We start from the raw sequence: 24552 nt of genomic DNA, 5'->3' as shown, positions 1-24552 counted from the left end.
GGTGGCTCTGTGCGACCACCGCCTCTTCCTCCAAACTACTCAGGTCACCTGCATGACGTTCATTCCATGTGGGGTCGAGGACCTCATCGTCCTCCACATCATCTTCCACCCAGTCTTCACCCCTGCCCTCCTTGTCGGTCTCCACAATGCTGAACGCCGCAGCAGTTGGCACCTGCGTTTCGTCATCATCGGAGACGTGCTGCGATGATCCTTGCATGTACTCATCTTGAGAAATAAGTGGTTGGGCATCGCTGCACTCAATCTCTTCCACTTCTGGGGCAGGGCTAGGTGGATGGCCCTGGGAAACCCTGCTGACAGAGTCATCAAAAAGAAGAAGAGACTGCTCTATTGCTTGGGGCTCAGACTGCTTGCCTGATTTGCAAGGGGGTGAGGTGAAAGATGGTTGGACATCGGCTGCAGGTGCCAACTATGACCTTTCTGCAGTAGACTGGGTGGGAGACAATGTGAAGGAACTGGAGGCACTGTCAGCAGCAAACCAATCTACTATCGCCTCCACTTGTTCTGGCCTCATCACTTCTAGGGGCTTATGATGCCCTACCAAATACTGATGCAGGTTCTGTCGCCTACTCACACTTGAGGAAGGTGTTTCACTTGTGCGTGTAGCTGGCACAGATCGACCACGTCCTCTCCTTGCAACAGGAGCTCTACCAGCAGCACCACGACCCAGGCCACGGCCCTTATTTGACGGTCTCCTCATATTTCTGTAATTTAAGATCTTGCCCTAGAAAGGTTTTTATTGAATAGCGGAATAGGAAATATGATCCAAAAAAGTGTATGTATCTCGCACGTACAAAACCACACTAGGCCCCAATTACTATTGTTTCTACCCCTAAAAGGATGGATGAGGAGTAGGAGGAGTATGGAACAGACAGCACCCTCAAATCTTCAGAAGTATGAGATGAACCTCAAAAACTTGGAAAGTTGGATCTCACACGTACCGACACAGACTATCCCGCAATTCAATTGATCCTCAAAGGTTTTTATTGAATAGCGGAATAGGAAATATGATCAAAAAAAGTGTATGTATCTCGCACGTACACCACCACACTAGGCCCCAATTACTATTGTTTGTACCCCTAAAAAGATGGTTGAGCAGTAGGAGGAGGAGTATGGAACAGGCAGCACCCTCAAATCTTCAGAAGTATGAGATGAACCCCAAAAACTTGGAAAGGTGGATCTCACACGTACCGACACAGACTATCACGCAATTTAATTGATCCCCAAAGGTTTTAATTGAATAGCGGAATAGAAAATATGATCAAAAAGAAAGTGTATGTATCTCACACGTACACCACCACACTAGGCCCCAATTACTATTGTTTGTACCCCTAAAAGGATGGTTGAGCAGTAGGAGGAGGAGTATGGAACAGGCAGCACCCTCAAATCTTCAGAAGTATGAGATGAACCCCAAAAACTTGGAAAGGTGGATCTCACACGTACCGACACAGACTATCACGCAATTTAATTGATCCCCAAATGTTTTAATTGAATAGCGGAATAGAAAATATGATCAAAAAGAAAGTGTATGTATCTCACACGTACACCACCACACTAGGCCCCAATTTCTATTGTTTGTACCCCTAAAAGGATGGTTGAGCAGTAGGAGGAGGAGTATGGAACAGGCAGCACCCTCAAATCTTCAGAAGTATGAGATGAACCCCAAAAACTTGGAAAGGTGGATCTCACACGTACCGACACAGACTATCACGCAATTTAATTGATCCCCAAAGGTTTTAATTGAATAGCGGAATAGAAAATATGATCAAAAAGAAAGTGTATGTATCTCACACGTACACCACCACACTAGGCCCCAATTACTATTGTTTGTACCCCTAAAAGGATGGTTGAGCAGTAGGAGGAGGAGTATGGAACAGGCAGCACCCTCAAATCTTCAGAAGTATGAGATGAACCCCAAAAACTTGGAAAGGTGGATCTCACACGTACCGACACAGACTATCACGCAATTTAATTGATCCCCAAAGGTTTTAATTGAATAGCGGAATAGAAAATATGATCAAAAAGAAAGTGTATGTATCTCACACGTACACCGCCACACTAGGCCCCAATTACTATTGTTTGTACCCCTAAAAGGATGGTTGAGCAGTAGGAGGAGGAGTATGGAACAGGCAGCACCCTCAAATCTTCAGAAGTATGAGATGAACCCCAAAAACTTGGAAAGGTGGATCTCACACGTACCGACACAGACTATCACGCAATTTAATTGATCCCCAAAGGTTTTAATTGAATAGCGGAATAGAAAATATGATCAAAAAGAAAGTGTATGTATCTCACACGTACACCACCACACTAGGCCCCAATTACTATTGTTTGTACCCCTAAAAGGATGGTTGAGCAGTAGGAGGAGGAGTATGGAACAGGCAGCACCCTCAAATCTTCAGAAGTATGAGATGAACCCCAAAAACTTGGAAAGGTGGATCTCACACGTACCGACACAGACTATCACGCAATTTAATTGATCCCCAAAGGTTTTAATTGAATAGCGGAATAGAAAATATGATCAAAAAGAAAGTGTATGTATCTCACACGTACACCACCACACTAGGCCCCAATTACTATTGTTTGTACCCCTAAAAGGATGGTTGAGCAGTAGGAGGAGGAGTATGGAACAGGCAGCACCCTCAAATCTTCAGAAGTATGAGATGAACCCCAAAAACTTGGAAAGGTGGATCTCACACGTACCGACACAGACTATCACGCAATTTAATTGATCCCCAAAGGTTTTAATTGAATAGCGGAATAGAAAATATGATCAAAAAGAAAGTGTATGTATCTCACACGTACACCACCACACTAGGCCCCAATTACTATTGTTTGTACCCCTAAAAGGATGGTTGAGCAGTAGGAGGAGGAGTATGGAACAGGCAGCACCCTCAAATCTTCAGAAGTATGAGATGAACCCCAAAAACTTGGAAAGGTGGATCTCACACGTACCGACACAGACTATCACGCAATTTAATTGATCCCCAAAGGTTTTAATTGAATAGCGGAATAGAAAATATGATCAAAAAGAAAGTGTATGTATCTCACACGTACACCACCACACTAGGCCCCAATTACTATTGTTTGTACCCCTAAAAGGATGGTTGAGCAGTAGGAGGAGGAGTATGGAACAGGCAGCACCCTCAAATCTTCAGAAGTATGAGATGAACCCCAAAAACTTGGAAAGGTGGATCTCACACGTACCGACACAGACTATCACGCAATTTAATTGATCCCCAAAGGTTTTAATTGAATAGCGGAATAGAAAATATGATCAAAAAGAAAGTGTATGTATCTCACACGTACACCACCACACTAGGCCCCAATTACTATTGTTTGTACCCCTAAAAGGATGGTTGAGCAGTAGGAGGAGGAGTATGGAACAGGCAGCACCCTCAAATCTTCAGAAGTATGAGATGAACCCCAAAAACTTGGAAAGGTGGATCTCACACGTACCGACACAGACTATCACGCAATTTAATTGATCCCCAAAGGTTTTAATTGAATAGCGGAATAGAAAATATGATCAAAAAGAAAGTGTATGTATCTCACACGTACACCACCACACTAGGCCCCAATTACTATTGTTTGTACCCCTAAAAGGATGGTTGAGCAGTAGGAGGAGGAGTATGGAACAGGCAGCACCCTCAAATCTTCAGAAGTATGAGATGAACCCCAAAAACTTGGAAAGGTGGATCTCACACGTACCGACACAGACTATCACGCAATTTAATTGATCCCCAAAGGTTTTAATTGAATAGCGGAATAGAAAATATGATCAAAAAGAAAGTGTATGTATCTCACACGTACACCACCACACTAGGCCCCAATTACTATTGTTTGTACCCCTAAAAGGATGGTTGAGCAGTAGGAGGAGGAGTATGGAACAGGCAGCACCCTCAAATCTTCAGAAGTATGAGATGAACCCCAAAAACTTGGAAAGGTGGATCTCACACGTACCGACACAGACTATCGCGCAATTTAATTGATCCCCAAAGGTTTTAATTGAATAGCGGAATAGAAAATATGATCAAAAAGAAAGTGTATGGATCTCACACGTACACCACCACACTAGGCCCCAATTACTATTGTTTGTACCCCTAAAAGGATGGTTGAGGAGTAGGAGGAGGAGTATGGAACAGGCAGCACCCTCAAATCTTCAGAAGTATGAGATGAACCCCAAAAACTTGGAAAGGTGGATCTCACACGTACCGACACAGACTATCACGCAATTTAATTGATCCCCAAAGGTTTTAATTGAATAGCGGAATAGAAAATATGATCAAAAAGAAAGTGTATGTATCTCACACGTACACCACCACACTAGGCCCCAATTACTATTATTTGTACCCCTAAAAGGATGGTTGAGCAGTAGGAGGAGGAGTATGGAACAGGCAGCACCCTCAAATCTTCAGAAGTATGAGATGAACCCCAAAAACTTGGAAAGGTGGATCTCACACGTACCGACACAGACTATAACGCAATTTAATTGATCCCCAAAGGTTTTAATTGAATAGCGGAATAGAAAATATGATCAAAAAGAAAGTGTATGTATCTCACACGTACACCACCACACTAGACCCCAATTACTATTGTTTGTACCCCTAAAAGGATGGTTGAGCAGTAGGAGGAGTATGGAACAGGCAGCACCCTCAAATTTTCAGAAGTATGAGATGAACCCCAAAAACTTGGAAAGGTGGATCTCACACGTACCGACACAGACTATCACGCAATTTAATTGATCCCCAAAGGTTTTAATTGAATAGAGGAATAGAAAATATGATCAAAAAGTAAGTGTATGTATCTCACACGTACACCACCACTCTAGGCCCCAATTACTATTGTTTGTACCCCTAAAAGGATGGTTGAGCAGTAGGAGGAGGAGTATGGAACAGGCAGCACCCTCAAATCTTCAGAAGTATGAGATGAACCCCAAAAACTTGGAAAGGTGGATCTCACACGTACCGACACAGACTATCACGCAATTTAATTGATCCCCAAAGGTTTTAATTGAATAGCGGAATAGAAAATATGATCAAAAAGAAAGTGTATGTATCTCACACGTACACCACCACACTAGACCCCAATTACTATTGTTTGTACCCCTAAAAGGATGGTTGAGCAGTAGGAGGAGGAGTATGGAACAGGCAGCACCCTCAAATCTTCAGAAGTATGAGATGAACCCCAAAAACTTGGAAAGGTGGATCTCACACGTACCGACACAGACTATCACGCAATTTAATTGATCCCCAAAGGATTTAATTGAATAGCGGAATAGAAAATATGATCAAAAAGAAAGTGTATGTATCTCACACGTACACCACCACACTAGGCCCCAATTACTATTGTTTGTACCCCTAAAAGGATGGTTGAGCAGTAGGAGGAGGAGTATGGAACAGGCAGCACCCTCAAATTTTCAGAAGTATGAGATGAACCCCAAAAACTTGGAAAGGTGGATCTCACACGTACCGACACAGACTATCACGCAATTTAATTGATCCCCAAAGGATTTAATTGAATAGCGGAATAGAAAATATGATCAAAAAGAAAGTGTATGTATCTCACACGTACACCACCACACTAGGCCCCAATTACTATTGTTTGTACCCCTAAAAGGATGGTTGAGCAGTAGGAGGAGGAGTATGGAACAGGCAGCACCCTCAAATCTTCAGAAGTATGAGATGAACCCCAAAAACTTGGAAAGGTGGATCTCACACGTACCGACACAGACTATCACGCAATTTAATTGATCCCCAAAGGTTTTAATTGAATAGCGGAATAGAAAATATGATCAAAAAGAAAGTGTATGTATCTCACACGTACACCACCACACTAGGCCCCAATTACTATTGTTTGTACCCCTAAAAGGATGGTTGAGCAGTAGGAGGAGGAGTATGGAACAGGCAGCACCCTCAAATCTTCAGAAGTATGAGATGAACCCCAAAAACTTGGAAAGGTGGATCTCACACGTACCGACACAGACTATCACGCAATTTAATTGATCCCCAAAGGTTTTAATTGAATAGCGGAATAGAAAATATGATCAAAAAGAAAGTGTATGTATCTCACACGTACACCACCACACTAGGCCCCAATTACTATTTTTTGTACCCCTAAAAGGATGGTTGAGCAGTAGGAGGAGGAGTATGGAACAGGCAGCACCCTCAAATCTTCAGAAGTATGAGATGAACCCCAAAAACTTGGAAAGGTGGATCTCACACGTACCGACACAGACTATCACGCAATTTAATTGATCCCCAAAGGTTTTAATTGAATAGCGGAATAGAAAATATGATCAAAAAGAAAGTGTATGTATCTCACACGTACACCACCACACTAGGCCCCAATTACTATTGTTTGTACCCCTAAAAGGATGGTTGAGCAGTAGGAGGAGGAGTATGGAACAGGCAGCACCCTCAAATCTTCAGAAGTATGAGATGAACCCCAAAAACTTGGAAAGGTGGATCTCACACGTACCGACACAGACTATCACGCAATTTAATTGATCCCCAAAGGTTTTAATTGAATAGCGGAATAGAAAATATGATCAAAAAGAAAGTGTATGTATCTCACACGTACACCACCACACTAGGCCCCAGTTACTATTGTTTGTACCCCTAAAAGGATGGTTGAGCAGTAGGAGGAGGAGTATGGAACAGGCAGCACCCTCAAATCTTCAGAAGTATGAGATGAACCCCAAAAACTTGGAAAGGTGGATCTCACACGTACCGACACAGACTATCACGCAATTTAATTGATCCCCAAAGGTTTTAATTGAATAGCGGAATAGAAAATATGATCACAAAGAAAGTGTATGTATCTCACACGTACACCACCACACTAGGCCCCAATTACTATTGTTTGTACCCCTAAAAGGATGGTTGAGCAGTAGGAGGAGGAGTATGGAACAGGCAGCACCCTCAAATCTTCAGAAGTATGAGATGAACCCCAAAAACTTGGAAAGGTGGATCTCACACGTACCGACACAGACTATCATGCAATTTAATTGATCCCCAAAGGTTTTAATTGAATAGCGGAATAGAAAATATGATCAAAAAGAAAGTGTATGTATCTCACACGTACACCACCACACTAGGCCCCAATTACTATTGTTTGTACCCCTAAAAGGATGGTTGAGGAGTAGGAGGAGGAGTATGGAACAGGCAGCACCCTCAAATCTTCAGAAGTATGAGATGAACCCCAAAAACTTGGAAAGGTGGATCTCACACGTACCGACACAGACTATCACGCAATTTAATTGATCCCCAAAGGTTTTAATTGAATAGCGGAATAGAAAATATGATCAAAAAGAAAGTGTATGTATCTCACACGTACACCACCACACTAGGCCCCAATTACTATTGTCTGTACCCCTAAAAGGATGGTTGAGCAGTAGGAGGAGGAGTATGGAACAGGCAGCACCCTCAAATCTTCAGAAGTATGAGATGAACCCCAAAAACTTGGAAAGGTGGATCTCACACGTACCGACACAGACTATAACGCAATTTAATTGATCCCCAAAGGTTTTAATTGAATAGCGGAATAGAAAATATGATCAAAAAGAAAGTGTATGTATCTCACACGTACACCACCACACTAGACCCCAATTACTATTGTTTGTACCCCTAAAAGGATGGTTGAGCAGTAGGAGGAGGAGTATGGAACAGGCAGCACCCTCAAATTTTCAGAAGTATGAGATGAACCCCAAAAACTTGGAAAGGTGGATCTCACACGTACCGACACAGACTATCACGCAATTTAATTGATCCCCAAAGGTTTTAATTTAATAGCGGAATAGAAAATATGATCAAAAAGAAAGTGTATGTATCTCACACGTACACCACCACACTAGGCCCCAATTACTATTGTTTGTACCCCTAAAAGGATGGTTGAGCAGTAGGAGGAGGAGTATGGAACAGGCAGCACCCTCAAATCTTCAGAAGTATGAGATGAACCCCAAAAACTTGGAAAGGTGGATCTCACACGTACCGACACAGACTATCACGCAATTTAATTGATCCCCAAAGGTTTTAATTGAATAGCGGAATAGAAAATATGATCAAAAAGAAAGTGTATGTATCTCACACGTACACCACCACACTAGGCCCCAATTACTATTGTTTGTACCCCTAAAAGGATGGTTGAGCAGTAGGAGGAGGAGTATGGAACAGGCAGCACCCTCAAATCTTCAGAAGTATGAGATGAACCCGAAAACTTGGAAAGGTGGATCTCACACGTACCGACACAGACTATCACGCAATTTAATTGATCCCCAAAGGATTTAATTGAATAGCGGAATAGAAAATATGATCAAAAAGAAAGTGTATGTATCTCACACGTACACCACCACACTAGGCCCCAATTACTATTGTTTGTACCCCTAAAAGGATGGTTGAGCAGTAGGAGGAGGAGTATGGAACAGGCAGCACCCTCAAATCTTCAGAAGTATGAGATGAACCCCAAAAACTTGGAAAGGTGGATCTCACACGTACCGACACAGACTATCACGCAATTTAATTGATCCCCAAAGGTTTTAATTGAATAGCAGAATAGAAAATATGATCAAAAAGAAAGTGTATGTATCTCACACGTACACAACCACACTAGGCCCCAATTACTATTGTCTGTACCCCTAAAAGGATGGTTGAGCAGTAGGAGGAGGAGTATGGAACAGGCAGCACCCTCAAATCTTCAGAAGTATGAGATGAACCCCAAAAACTTGGAAAGGTGGATCTCACACGTACCGACACAGACTATCACGCAATTTAATTGATCCCCAAAGGTTTTAATTGAATAGCGGAATAGAAAATATGATCAAAAAGAAAGTGTATGTATCTCACACGTACACCACCACACTAGGCCCCAATTACTATTGTTTGTACCCCTAAAAGGATGGTTGAGCAGTAGGAGGAGGAGTATGGAACAGGCAGCACCCTCAAATCTTCAGAAGTATGAGATGAACACCAAAAACTTGGAAAGGTGGATCTCACACGTACCGACACAGACTATCACGCAATTTAATTGACCCCAAAGGTTTTAATTGAATAGCGGAAAAGAAAATATGATCAAAAAGAAAGTGTATGTATCTCACACGTACACCACCACACTAGGCCCCAATTACTATTGTTTGTACCCCTAAAAGGATGGTTGAGCAGTAGGAGGAGGAGTATGGAACAGGCAGCACCCTCAAATCTTCAGAAGTATGAGATGAACCCCAAAAACTTGGAAAGGTGGATCTCACGCGTACCGACACAGACTATCACGCAATTTAATTGATCTCCAAAGGTTTTAATTGAATAGCGGAATAGAAAATATGATCAAAAAGAAAGTGTATGTATCTCACACGTACACCACCACACTAGGCCCCAATTACTATTGTTTGTACCCCTAAAAGGATGGTTGAGCAGTAGGAGGAGGAGGAGTATGGAACAGGCAGCACCCTCAAATCTTCAGAAGTATGAGATGAACCCCAAAAACTTGGAAAGGTGGATCTCACACGTACCGACACAGACTATCACGCAATTTAATTGATCCCCAAAGGATTTAATTGAATAGCGGAATAGAAAATATGATCAAAAAGAAAGTGTATGTATCTCACACGTACACCACCACACTAGGCCCCAATTACTATTGTTTGTACCCCTAAAAGGATGGTTGAGCAGTAGGAGGAGGAGTATGGAACAGGCAGCACCCTCAAATCTTCAGAAGTATGAGATGAACCCCAAAAACTTGGAAAGGTGGATCTCACACGTACCGACACAGACTATCACGCAATTTAATTGATCCCCAAAGGTTTTAATTGAATAGCGGAATAGAAAATATGATCAAAAAGAAAGTGTATGTATCTCACACGTACACCACCACACTAGGCCCCAATTACTATTGTCTGTACCCCTAAAAGGATGGTTGAGCAGTAGGAGGAGGAGTATGGAACAGGCAGCACCCTCAAATCTTCAGAAGTATGAGATGAACCCCAAAAACTTGGAAAGGTGGATCTCACACGTACCGACACAGACTATCACGCAATTTAATTGATCCCCAAAGGTTTTAATTGAATAGCGGAATAGAAAATATGATCAAAAAGAAAGTGTATGTATCTCACACGTACACCCCCACACTAGGCCCCAATTACTATTGTTTGTACCCCTAAAAGGATGGTTGAGCAGTAGGAGGAGGAGTATGGAACAGGCAGCACCCTCAAATCTTCAGAAGTATGAGATGAACCCCAAAAACTTGGAAAGGTGGATCTCACACGTACCGACACAGACTATCACGCAATTTAATTGATCCCCAAAGGTTTTAATTGAATAGCGGAATAGAAAATATGATCAAAAAGAAAGTGTATGTATCTCACACGTACACCACCACACTAGGCCCCAATTACTATTGTTTGTACCCCTAAAAGGATGGTTGAGGAGTAGGAGGAGGAGTATGGAACAGGCAGCACCCTCAAATCTTCAGAAGTATGAGATGAACCCCAAAAACTTGGAAAGGTGGATCTCACACGTACCGACACAGACTATCACGCAATTTAATTGATCCCCAAAGGTTTTAATTGAATAGCGGAATAGAAAATATGATCAAAAAGAAAGTGTATGTATCTCACACGTACACCACCACACTAGGCCCCAATTACTATTGTTTGTACCCCTAAAAGGATGGTTGAGCAGTAGGAGGAGGAGTATGGAACAGGCAGCACCCTCAAATCTTCAGAAGTATGAGATGAACCCCAAAAACTTGGAAAGGTGGATCTCACACGTACCGACACAGACTATCACGCAATTTAATTGATCCCCAAAGGTTTTAATTGAATAGCGGAATAGAAAATATTATCAAAAAGAAAGTGTATGTATCTCACACGTACACCACCACACTAGGCCCCAATTACTATTGTTTGTACCCCTAAAAGGATGGTTGAGCAGTAGGAGGAGGAGTATGGAACAGGCAGCACCCTCAAATCTTCAGAAGTATGAGATGAACCCCAAAAACTTGGAAAGGTGGATCTCACACGTACCGACACAGACTATCACGCAATTTAATTGATCCCCAAAGGTTTTAATTGAATAGCGGAATAGAAAATATGATCAAAAAGAAAGTGTATGTATCTCACACGTACACCACCACACTAGGCCCCAATTACTATTGTTTGTACCCCTAAAAGGATGGTTGAGCAGTAGGAGGAGGAGTATGGAACAGGCAGCACCCTCAAATCTTCAGAAGTATGAGATGAACCCCAAAAACTTGGAAAGGTGGATCTCACACGTACCGACACAGACTATCACGCAATTTAATTGATCCCCAAAGGTTTTAATTGAATAGCGGAATAGAAAATATGATCAAAAAGAAAGTGTATGTATCTCACACGTACACCACCACACTAGGCCCCAATTACTATTGTTTGTACCCCTAAAAGGATGGTTGAGCAGTAGGAGGAGGAGTATGGAACAGGCAGCACCCTCAAATCTTCAGAAGTATGAGATGAACCCCAAAAACTTGGAAAGGTGGATCTCACACGTACCGACACAGACTATCACGCAATTTAATTGATCCCCAAAGGTTTTAATTGAATAGCGGAATAGAAAATATGATCAAAAAGAAAGTGTATGTATCTCACACGTACACCACCACACTAGGCCCCAATTACTATTGTTTGTACCCCTAAAAGGATGGTTGAGCAGTAGGAGGAGGAGTATGGAACAGGCAGCACCCTCAAATCTTCAGAAGTATGAGATGAACCCCAAAAACTTGGAAAGGTGGATCTCACACGTACCGACACAGACTATCACGCAATTTAATTGATCCCCAAAGGTTTTAATTGAATAGCGGAATAGAAAATATGATCAAAAAGAAAGTGTATGTATCTCACACGTACACCACCACACTAGGCCCCAATTACTATTGTTTGTACCCCTAAAAGGATGGTTGAGCAGTAGGAGGAGGAGTATGGAACAGGCAGCACCCTCAAATCTTCAGAAGTATGAGATGAACCCCAAAAACTTGGAAAGGTGGATCTCACACGTACCGACACAGACTATCACGCAATTTAATTGATCCCCAAAGGTTTTAATTGAATAGCGGAATAGAAAATATGATCAAAAAGAAAGTGTATGTATCTCACACGTACACCACCACACTAGGCCCCAATTACTATTGTTTGTACCCCTAAAAGGATGGTTGAGGAGTAGGAGGAGGAGTATGGAACAGGCAGCACCCTCAAATCTTCAGAAGTATGAGATGAACCCCAAAAACTTGGAAAGGTGGATCTCACACGTACCGACACAGACTATCACGCAATTTAATTGATCCCCAAAGGTTTTAATTGAATAGCGGAATAGAAAATATGATCAAAAAGAAAGTGTATGTATCTCACACGTACACCACCACACTAGGCCCCAATTACTATTGTTTGTACCCCTAAAAGGATGGTTGAGCAGTAGGAGGAGGAGTATGGAACAGGCAGCACCCTCAAATCTTCAGAAGTATGAGATGAACCCCAAAAACTTGGAAAGGTGGATCTCACACGTACCGACACAGACTATCACGCAATTTAATTGATCCCCAAAGGTTTTAATTGAATAGCGGAATAGAAAATATTATCAAAAAGAAAGTGTATGTATCTCACACGTACACCACCACACTAGGCCCCAATTACTATTGTTTGTACCCCTAAAAGGATGGTTGAGCAGTAGGAGGAGGAGTATGGAACAGGCAGCACCCTCAAATCTTCAGAAGTATGAGATGAACCCCAAAAACTTGGAAAGGTGGATCTCACACGTACCGACACAGACTATCACGCAATTTAATTGATCCCCAAAGGTTTTAATTGAATAGCGGAATAGAAAATATGATCAAAAAGAAAGTGTATGTATCTCACACGTACACCACCACACTAGGCCCCAATTACTATTGTTTGTACCCCTAAAAGGATGGTTGAGCAGTAGGAGGAGGAGTATGGAACAGGCAGCACCCTCAAATCTTCAGAAGTATGAGATGAACCCCAAAAACTTGGAAAGGTGGATCTCACACGTACCGACACAGACTATCACGCAATTTAATTGATCCCCAAAGGTTTTAATTGAATAGCGGAATAGAAAATATGATCAAAAAGAAAGTGTATGTATCTCACACGTACACCACCACACTAGGCCCCAATTACTATTGTTTGTACCCCTAAAAGGATGGTTGAGCAGTAGGAGGAGGAGTATGGAACAGGCAGCACCCTCAAATCTTCAGAAGTATGAGATGAACCCCAAAAACTTGGAAAGGTGGATCTCACACGTACCGACACAGACTATCACGCAATTTAATTGATCCCCAAAGGTTTTAATTGAATAGCGGAATAGAAAATATGATCAAAAAGAAAGTGTATGTATCTCACACGTACACCACCACACTAGGCCCCAATTACTATTGTTTGTACCCCTAAAAGGATGGTTGAGCAGTAGGAGGAGGAGTATGGAACAGGCAGCACCCTCAAATCTTCAGAAGTATGAGATGAACCCCAAAAACTTGGAAAGGTGGATCTCACACGTACCGACACAGACTATCACGCAATTTAATTGATCCCCAAAGGTTTTAATTGAATAGCGGAATAGAAAATATGATCAAAAAGAAAGTGTATGTATCTCACACGTACACCACCACACTAGGCCCCAATTACTATTGTTTGTACCCCTAAAAGGATGGTTGAGCAGTAGGAGGAGGAGTATGGAACAGGCAGCACCCTCAAATCTTCAGAAGTATGAGATGAACCCCAAAAACTTGGAAAGGTGGATCTCACACGTACCGACACAGACTATCACGCAATTTAATTGATCCCCAAAGGTTTTAATTGAATAGCGGAATAGAAAATATTATCAAAAAGAAAGTGTATGTATCTCACACGTACACCACCACACTAGGCCCCAATTACTATTGTTTGTACCCCTAAAAGGATGGTTGAGCAGTAGGAGGAGGAGTATGGAACAGGCAGCACCCTCAAATCTTCAGAAGTATGAGATGAACCCCAAAAACTTGGAAAGGTGGATCTCACACGTACCGACACAGACTATCACGCAATTTAATTGATCCCCAAAGGTTTTAATTGAATAGCGGAATAGAAAATATGATCAAAAAGAAAGTGTATGTATCTCACACGTACACCACCACACTAGGCCCCAATTACTATTGTTTGTACCCCTAAAAGGATGGTTGAGCAGTAGGAGGAGGAGTATGGAACAGGCAGCACCCTCAAATCTTCAGAAGTATGAGATGAACCCCAAAAACTTGGAAAGGTGGATCTCACACGTACCGACACAGACTATCGCGCAATTTAATTGATCCCCAAAGGTTTTAATTGAATAGCGGAATAGAAAATATGATCAAAAAGAAAGTGTATGGATCTCACACGTACACCACCACACTAGGCCCCAATTACTATTGTTTGTACCCCTAAAAGGATGGTTGAGCAGTAGGAGGAGGAGTATGGAACAGGCAGCACCCTCAAATTTTCAGAAGTATGAGATGAACCCCAAAAACTTGGAAAGGTGGATCTCACACGTACCGACACAGACTATCACGCAATTTAATTGATCCCCAAAGGATTTAATTGAATAGCGGAATAGAAAATATGATCAAAAAGAAAGTGTATGTATCTCACACGTACACCACCACACTAGGCCCCAATTACTATTGTTTGTACCCCTAAAAGGATGGTTGAGCAGTAGGAGGAGGAGTATGGAACAGGCAGCACCCTCAAATCTTCAGAAGTATGAGATGAACCCCAAAAACTTGGAAAGGTGGATCTCACACGTACCGACACAGACTATCACGCAATTTAATTGATCCCCAAAGGTTTTAATTGAATAGCGGAATAGAAAATATGATCAAAAAGAAAGTGTATGTATCTCACACGTACACCACCACACTAGGCCCCAATTACTATTGTTTGTACCCCTAAAAGGATGGTTGAGCAGTAGGAGGAGGAGTATGGAACAGGCAGCACCCTCAAATCTTCAGAAGTATGAGATGAACCCCAAAAACTTGGAAAGGTGGATCTCACACGTACCGACACAGACTATCACGCATTTTAATTGATCCCCAAAGGTTTTAATTGAATAGCGGAATAGAAAATATGATCAAAAAGAAAGTGTATGTATCTCACACGTACACCACCACACTAGGCCCCAATTACTATTTTTTGTACCCCTAAAAGGATGGTTGAGCAGTAGGAGGAGGAGTATGGAACAGGCAGCACCCTCAAATCTTCAGAAGTATGAGATGAACCCCAAAAACTTGGAAAGGTGGATCTCACACGTACCGACACAGACTATCACGCAATTTAATTGATCCCCAAAGGTTTTAATTGAATAGCGGAATAGAAAATATGATCAAAAAGAAAGTGTATGTATCTCACACGTACACCACCACACTAGGCCCCAATTACTATTGTTTGTACCCCTAAAAGGATGGTTGAGCAGTAGGAGGAGGAGTATGGAACAGGCAGCACCCTCAAATCTTCAGAAGTATGAGATGAACCCCAAAAACTTGGAAAGGTGGATCTCACACGTACCGACACAGACTATCACGCAATTTAATTGATCCCCAAAGGTTTTAATTGAATAGCGGAATAGAAAATATGATCAAAAAGAAAGTGTATGTATCTCACACGTACACCACCACACTAGGCCCCAGTTACTATTGTTTGTACCCCTAAAAGGATGGTTGAGCAGTAGGAGGAGGAGTATGGAACAGGCAGCACCCTCAAATCTTCAGAAGTATGAGATGAACCCCAAAAACTTGGAAAGGTGGATCTCACACGTACCGACACAGACTATCACGCAATTTAATTGATCCCCAAAGGTTTTAATTGAATAGCGGAATAGAAAATATGATCACAAAGAAAGTGTATGTATCTCACACGTACACCACCACACTAGGCCCCAATTACTATTGTTTGTACCCCTAAAAGGATGGTTGAGCAGTAGGAGGAGGAGTATGGAACAGGCAGCACCCTCAAATCTTCAGAAGTATGAGATGAACCCCAAAAACTTGGAAAGGTGGATCTCACACGTACCGACACAGACTATCATGCAATTTAATTGATCCCCAAAGGTTTTAATTGAATAGCGGAATAGAAAATATGATCAAAAAGAAAGTGTATGTATCTCACACGTACACCACCACACTAGGCCCCAATTACTATTGTTTGTACCCCTAAAAGGATGGTTGAGGAGTAGGAGGAGGAGTATGGAACAGGCAGCACCCTCAAATCTTCAGAAGTATGAGATGAACCCCAAAAACTTGGAAAGGTGGATCTCACACGTACCGACACAGACTATCACGCAATTTAATTGATCCCCAAAGGTTTTAATTGAATAGCGGAATAGAAAATATGATCAAAAAGAAAGTGTATGTATCTCACACGTACACCACCACACTAGGCCCCAATTACTATTGTCTGTACCCCTAAAAGGATGGTTGAGCAGTAGGAGGAGGAGTATGGAACAGGCAGCACCCTCAAATCTTCAGAAGTATGAGATGAACCCCAAAAACTTGGAAAGGTGGATCTCACACGTACCGACACAGACTATAACGCAATTTAATTGATCCCCAAAGGTTTTAATTGAATAGCGGAATAGAAAATATGATCAAAAAGAAAGTGTATGTATCTCACACGTACACCACCACACTAGACCCCAATTACTATTGTTTGTACCCCTAAAAGGATGGTTGAGCAGTAGGAGGAGGAGTATGGAACAGGCAGCACCCTCAAATTTTCAGAAGTATGAGATGAACCCCAAAAACTTGGAAAGGTGGATCTCACACGTACCGACACAGACTATCACGCAATTTAATTGATCCCCAAAGGTTTTAATTGAATAGCGGAATAGAAAATATGATCAAAAAGAAAGTGTATGTATCTCACACGTACACCACCACACTAGGCCCCAATTACTATTGTTTGTACCCCTAAAAGGATGGTTGAGCAGTAGGAGGAGGAGTATGGAACAGGCAGCACCCTCAAATCTTCAGAAGTATGAGATGAACCCCAAAAACTTGGAAAGGTGGATCTCACACGTACCGACACAGACTATCACGCAATTTAATTGATCCCCAAAGGTTTTAATTGAATAGCGGAATAGAAAATATGATCAAAAAGAAAGTGTATGTATCTCACACGTACACCACCACACTAGGCCCCAATTACTATTGTTTGTACCCCTAAAAGGATGGTTGAGCAGTAGGAGGAGGAGTATGGAACAGGCAGCACCCTCAAATCTTCAGAAGTATGAGATGAACCCGAAAACTTGGAAAGGTGGATCTCACACGTACCGACACAGACTATCACGCAATTTAATTGATCCCCAAAGGATTTAATTGAATAGCGGAATAGAAAATATGATCAAAAAGAAAGTGTATGTATCTCACACGTACACCACCACACTAGGCCCCAATTACTATTGTTTGTACCCCTAAAAGGATGGTTGAGCAGTAGGAGGAGGAGTATGGAACAGGCAGCACCCTCAAATCTTCAGAAGTATGAGATGAACCCCAAAAACTTGGAAAGGTGGATCTCACACGTACCGACACAGACTATCACGCAATTTAATTGATCCCCAAAGGTTTTAATTGAATAGCAGAATAGAAAATATGATCAAAAAGAAAGTGTATGTATCTCACACGTACACAACCACACTAGGCCCCAATTACTATTGTCTGTACCCCTAAAAGGATGGTTGAGCAGTAGGAGGAGGAGTATGGAACAGGCAGCACCCTCAAATCTTCAGAAGTATGAGATGAACCCCAAAAACTTGGAAAGGTGGATCTCACACGTACCGACACAGACTATCACGCAATTTAATTGATCCCCAAAGGTTTTAATTGAATAGCGGAATAGAAAATATGATCAAAAAGAAAGTGTATGTATCTCACACGTACACCACCACACTAGGCCCCAATTACTATTGTTTGTACCCCTAAAAGGATGGTTGAGCAGTAGGAGGAGGAGTATGAAACAGGCAGCACCCTCAAATCTTCAGAAGTATGAGATGAACACCAAAAACTTGGAAAGGTGGATCTCACACGTACCGACACAGACTATCACGCAATTTAATTGATCCCCAAAGGTTTTAATTGAATAGCGGAAAAGAAAATATGATCAAAAAGAAAGTGTATGTATCTCACACGTACACCACCACACTAGGCCCCAATTACTATTGTTTGTACCCCTAAAAGGATGGTTGAGCAGTAGGAGGAGGAGTATGGAACAGGCAGCACCCTCAAATCTTCAGAAGTATGAGATGAACCCCAAAAACTTGGAAAGGTGGATCTCACGCGTACCGACACAGACTATCACGCAATTTAATTGATCTCCAAAGGTTTTAATTGAATAGCGGAATAGAAAATATGATCAAAAAGAAAGTGTATGTATCTCACACGTACACCACCACACTAGGCCCCAATTACTATTGTTTGTACCCCTAAAAGGATGGTTGAGCAGTAGGAGGAGGAGGAGTATGGAACAGGCAGCACCCTCAAATCTTCAGAAGTATGAGATGAACCCCAAAAACTTGGAAAGGTGGATCTCACACGTACCGACACAGACTATCACGCAATTTAATTGATCCCCAAAGGATTTAATTGAATAGCGGAATAGAAAATATGATCAAAAAGAAAGTGTATGTATCTCACACGTACACCACCACACTAGGCCCCAATTACTATTGTTTGTACCCCTAAAAGGATGGTTGAGCAGTAGGAGGAGGAGTATGGAACAGGCAGCACCCTCAAATCTTCAGAAGTATGAGATGAACCCCAAAAACTTGGAAAGGTGGATCTCACACGTACCGACACAGACTATCACGCAATTTAATTGATCCCCAAAGGTTTTAATTGAATAGCGGAATAGAAAATATGATCAAAAAGAAAGTGTATGTATCTCACACGTACACCACCACACTAGGCCCCAATTACTATTGTCTGTACCCCTAAAAGGATGGTTGAGCAGTAGGAGGAGGAGTATGGAACAGGCAGCACCCTCAAATCTTCAGAAGTATGAGATGAACCCCAAAAACTTGGAAAGGTGGATCTCACACGTACCGACACAGACTATCACGCAATTTAATTGATCCCCAAAGGTTTTAATTGAATAGCGGAATAGAAAATATGATCAAAAAGAAAGTGTATGTATCTCACACGTACACCCCCACACTAGGCCCCAATTACTATTGTTTGTACCCCTAAAAGGATGGTTGAGCAGTAGGAGGAGGAGTATGGAACAGGCAGCACCCTCAAATCTTCAGAAGTATGAGATGAACCCCAAAAACTTGGAAAGGTGGATCTCACACGTACCGACACAGACTATCACGCAATTTAATTGATCCCCAAAGGTTTTAATTGAATAGCGGAATAGAAAATATGATCAAAAAGAAAGTGTATGTATCTCACACGTACACCACCACACTAGGCCCCAATTACTATTGTTTGTACCCCTAAAAGGATGGTTGAGGAGTAGGAGGAGGAGTATGGAACAGGCAGCACCCTCAAATCTTCAGAAGTATGAGATGAACCCCAAAAACTTGGAAAGGTGGATCTCACACGTACCGACACAGACTATCACGCAATTTAATTGATCCCCAAAGGTTTTAATTGAATAGCGGAATAGAAAATATGATCAAAAAGAAAGTGTATGTATCTCACACGTACACCACCACACTAGGCCCCAATTACTATTGTTTGTACCCCTAAAAGGATGGTTGAGCAGTAGGAGGAGGAGTATGGAACAGGCAGCACCCTCAAATCTTCAGAAGTATGAGATGAACCCCAAAAACTTGGAAAGGTGGATCTCACACGTACCGACACAGACTATCACGCAATTTAATTGATCCCCAAAGGATTTAATTGAATAGCGGAATAGAAAATATGATCAAAAAGAAAGTGTATGTATCTCACACGTACACCACCACACTAGGCCCCAATTACTATTGTTTGTACCCCTAAAAGGATGGTTGAGCAGTAGGAGGAGGAGTATGGAACAGGCAGCACCCTCAAACGTTCAGAAGTATGAGATTGTGTTCACTGTACCCCACAAAGATTGTGTTCACTGCACCCCACAAAGATTGTGTTCACTGCACCTCAAAAAGGATTTTGTTCACTGCACCCCACATAGATTGTGTTCACTGCACCGTAAAAGGATTTTGTTCACTGCACCCAAAAAAGATTGTGTTCACTGTACCCCCCAAAGATTGTGTTCACTGCACCCCACAAAGATTCTGTTCCTTGTACCCCACAAAGATTGTGTTCACTGCACCCCACAAAGGATTTCGTTCACTGCACCCCAAAAAGATTGTGTTCACTGTACCCCACAAAGGATTTTGTTCACTGCACCCCAAAAAGATTGTGTTCACTGCACCCCAAAAAGGATGTTGTTCACTGCACCCCAAAAAGGATTTTGTTCACTGCACCCCAAAAAGATTGTGTTCACTGCACCCCACAAAGATTGTGTTCACTGCACCCCACAAAGGATTTTGTTCACTGCACCCCAAAAAGATTGTGTTCACTGTACCCCCCCAAAGATTGTGTTCACTGCACCGCACAAAGGATTTTGTTCACTGCACCCCAAAAAGATTGTGTTCACTGCACCCCAAAAAGATTGTGTTCACTGCACCCCACAAAGATTGTGTTCACTGCACCCCACAAAGGATTTTGTTCACTGCACCCCAAAAAGATTGTGTTCACTGCACCCCAAAAAGGATGTTGTTCACTGCACCCCAAAAAGGATTTTGTTCACTGCACCCCAAAAAGATTTTGTTCACTGCACCCCAAAAAGGACATTGTTCACTGCACCCCAAAAAGATTGTGTTCACTGCAGCCCAAAAAGATTGTGTTCACTGCAGCTCACACACTGAAAAATGGATGTGGATCACTGACACCTGCCTATCTCCTATCCCACACCACACAGCAATATCGATTGTAGTTTGTAGAACACAGTTTCCCTAAAATTCAGCAGCAGCAGCCTCTCCCTAACAGGATTGAGAAGAGATCGTAGATCAGGATTGAGTGCAGAGTCACCCCACCCCCCACACAGCAATATCGATTGTACTTTGTAGAAGACACTGACCCTATAATTCAGCAGACTCTATCCATAAAATGCCTACAACTCGCCCTGCCTAAACACTCCGACCTGTCCCTCAATTCTATCCGGACACAAATGGTTTTTTCCTGCCTGTCTTTCCCTAATCAGCAGCCAGCACGTTGATGTGTGCTCTGTCCCTGATCTAAGCAGCAGAATGAAGACGCTGCGGCTGCCTGGAACTTATAAAGACTTGGTCACATGCTTCAGACGGCCAATCACAGCTACTGAGACATTTGCAGGCATGGCTGGGATGGCTTAAGGCACACCAGTTAAACGATTGTTGATTGGCTGTTGAAAGCCCGCCATGAAAAGAGCGCCAAAGCATGCAAAACCCGGAAATAAAACGACCGAACACGGATTTTTACCCGAACATACAGTAAAGTGTCCGTGTCCGTGTTCGGGTACAAAAAATCCAATTATTCGGTACGAACACGAATAATACAGTCCGTGTTCGCTCAACACTAATTAGAAGATTACTTTTGTTCAGTCTGTGGCCAGAACAAAAGAAATCTTACAGATTCCTCAATCCACACAAAAGTCATTGGATGACAAATACTCCCTATCGGGCAATTGTATTCTGACAGCTGCTAGTGCTGGTCATCAGACTACCCAGACAGTGCCTGCAGGTGAATGACTGCAGGCGCTGTTTGGCGGACAATTTTCAGCCCGATTTCTTAGACAAAATTTGATTTGAGTAATCAAATTTGTTGAGCCGGCAGGGCCACCCATAATTCGAATTTCAAATGATTCCTTGGCTAAAATTCTAAAAGTGTACCGCTCTCTTTTCTCTTCTCAATGCTTCTATAACATACTGCATAACAGTGAAATGCATATTGGTCTTATTCACAAATTGGCTCTTTTGAGACATGACTATGCACATACTTTATATGGCCAAATTTAAGAGCACACCATCCTAAAATTTGGTGAAGCAGCTGTTCCTTATGGCATATGGGAACCTTTGGGATTTGAATTGTATCCCAAAATACCCTTTTCTTTTTTTCTCTCTCTATACCCTTTTAAATGTTGGTATTAGGGTACCTATAGACTTGAAATAACAGTCACTCAATCCAGCCATCTGGAAGACTTTTGATTAGTGTTGAGCGAACACGGACTGTATTATTCGTGTTCGTACCGAATAATTGGATTTTTTGTACCCGAACACGGACACGGACACTTTACTGTATGTTCGGGTAAAAATCCGTGTTCGGTCGTTTTATTTCCGGGTTTTGCATGCTTTGGCGCTCTTTTCATGGCGGGCTTTCAACAGCCAATCAACAATCGTTTAACTGGTGTGCCTTAAGCCATCCCAGCCATGCCTGCAAATGTCTCAGTAGCTGTGATTGGCCGTCTGAAGCATGTGACCAAGTCTTTATAAGTTCGAGGCAGCCGCAGCGGCGTCATTATGCTGCTTAGATTCAGGGACAGAGCACACATCAACGTGCTGGCTGCTGATTAGGGAAAGATAGGCAGGAAAAAACCATTTGTGTCCGGATAGAATTGAGGGACAGGTCGGAGTGTTTAGGCAGGGCGAGTTGTAGGCATTTTAGGGATAGAGTCTGCTGAATTATATAGGGTCAGTGTCTTCTACAAACTACAATCGATATTGCTGTGTGGGGGGTGGGGTCTGCACTCAATCCTGATCTACGATCTCTTCTCAATCCTGTTAGGGACAGAGTCTGCTGAATTTTAGGGAAACTGTGTTCTACAAACTACAATCGATATTGCTGTGTGGTGTGGGATTGGAGATAGGCAGGTGTCAGTGATCCACATCCATTTTTCTGTGTGTGAGCTGCAGTGAACACAATCTTTTTGGGCTGCAGTGAACACAATCTTTTTGGGCTGCAGTGAACACAATCTTTTTGGGCTGCAGTGAACACAATCTTTTTGGGCTGCAGTGAACACAATCTTTTTGGGCTGCAGTGAACACAATCTTTTTGGGGTGCAGTGAACAAAATCTTTTTGGGGTGCAGTGAACACAATCCTTTTTGGTGTGCAGTGAACACAATCTTTGTGGGGTGCAGTGAACAAAATCCTTTGTGGGGTGCAGTGAACACAATCTTTTTGGGGTGCAGTGAACAAAATCCTTTTTGGGGTGCAGTGAACAACATCCTTTTTGGGGTGCAGTGAACAACATCCTTTTTGGGGTGCAGTGAACACAATCTTTTTGGGGTGCAGTGAACAAAATCCTTTGTGGGGTGCAGTGAACACAATCTTTTTGGGGTGCAGTGAACACAATCTTTTTGGGGTGGAGTGAACAACATCCTTTTTGGGGTGCAGTGAACAAAATCCTTTTTGGGGTGCAGTGAACAAAATCATTTTTGGGGTGCAGTGAACACAATCTTTTTGGGGTGCAGTGAACACAATCTTTGTGGGGTGCAGTGAACACAATCTTTTTGGGGTGGAGTGAACAACATCCTTTTTGGGGTGCAGTGAACAACATCCTTTTTGGGGTGCAGTGAACACAATCTTTTTGGGGTGCAGTGAACACAATCTTTGTGGGGTACAGTGAACAGAATCTTTGTGGGGTGCAGTGAACACAATCTTTGGGGGGTACAGTGAACACAATCTTTGTGAGGTGCAGTGAACACAATCTTTGTGGGGTGCAGTGAACACAATCATTGTGGGGTGCAGTGAACTCAATCTTTGTGGGGTACAGTGAACACAATCTCATACTGAAGGTTTGAGGGTGCTGCCTGTTCCATACTCCCCCTACTCCTCATCTAGCCTTTTAGGGGTACAAACAATAGTAATTGGGGCCTAGTGTGGTTGTGTACGTGTGATATACATACACTTTTTTGGGATCATATTTTCTATTCCGCTATTTAATCAAAAACCTTTGGGGATCAGTTAAATTGGGGGATAGTCTGTGTTGGTACGTGTGAGAGAGATCCACCTTTCCAAGTTGTTGGGGTTCATCTCATACTTCTGAAGGTTTGAGGGTGCTGCCTGTTCCATACTCCCCCTACTCCTAGCCTTTTAGGGGTACAAACAATAGTAATTGGGGCCTAGTGTGGTTGTGTACGTGTGATATACATACACTTTTTTGGGATCATATTTTCTATTCCGCTATTTAATCAAAAACCTTTGGGGATCAGTTAAATTGGGGGATAGTCTGTGTTGGTACGTGTGAGAGAGATCCACCTTTCCAAGTTGTTGGGGTTCATCTCATACTTCTGAAGGTTTGAGGGTGCTGCCTGTTCCATACTCCCCCTACTCCTAGCCTTTTAGGGGTACAAACAATAGTAATTGGGGCCTAGTGTGGTTGTGTACGTGTGATATACATACACTTTTTTGGGATCATATTTTCTATTCCGCTATTTAATCAAAAACCTTTGGGGATCAGTTAAATTGGGGGATAGTCTGTGTTGGTACGTGTGAGAGAGATCCACCTTTCCAAGTTGTTGAGGTTCATCTCA

Source organism: Pelophylax lessonae (genome assembly GCF_965119305.1).
Source record: "Pelophylax lessonae genome assembly, chromosome: 5".
NCBI lineage: Eukaryota > Metazoa > Chordata > Amphibia > Anura > Ranidae > Pelophylax > Pelophylax lessonae.
The sequence above is the reverse complement of the archived record's forward strand: the minus strand, read 5'-3'. Positions refer to the sequence as shown.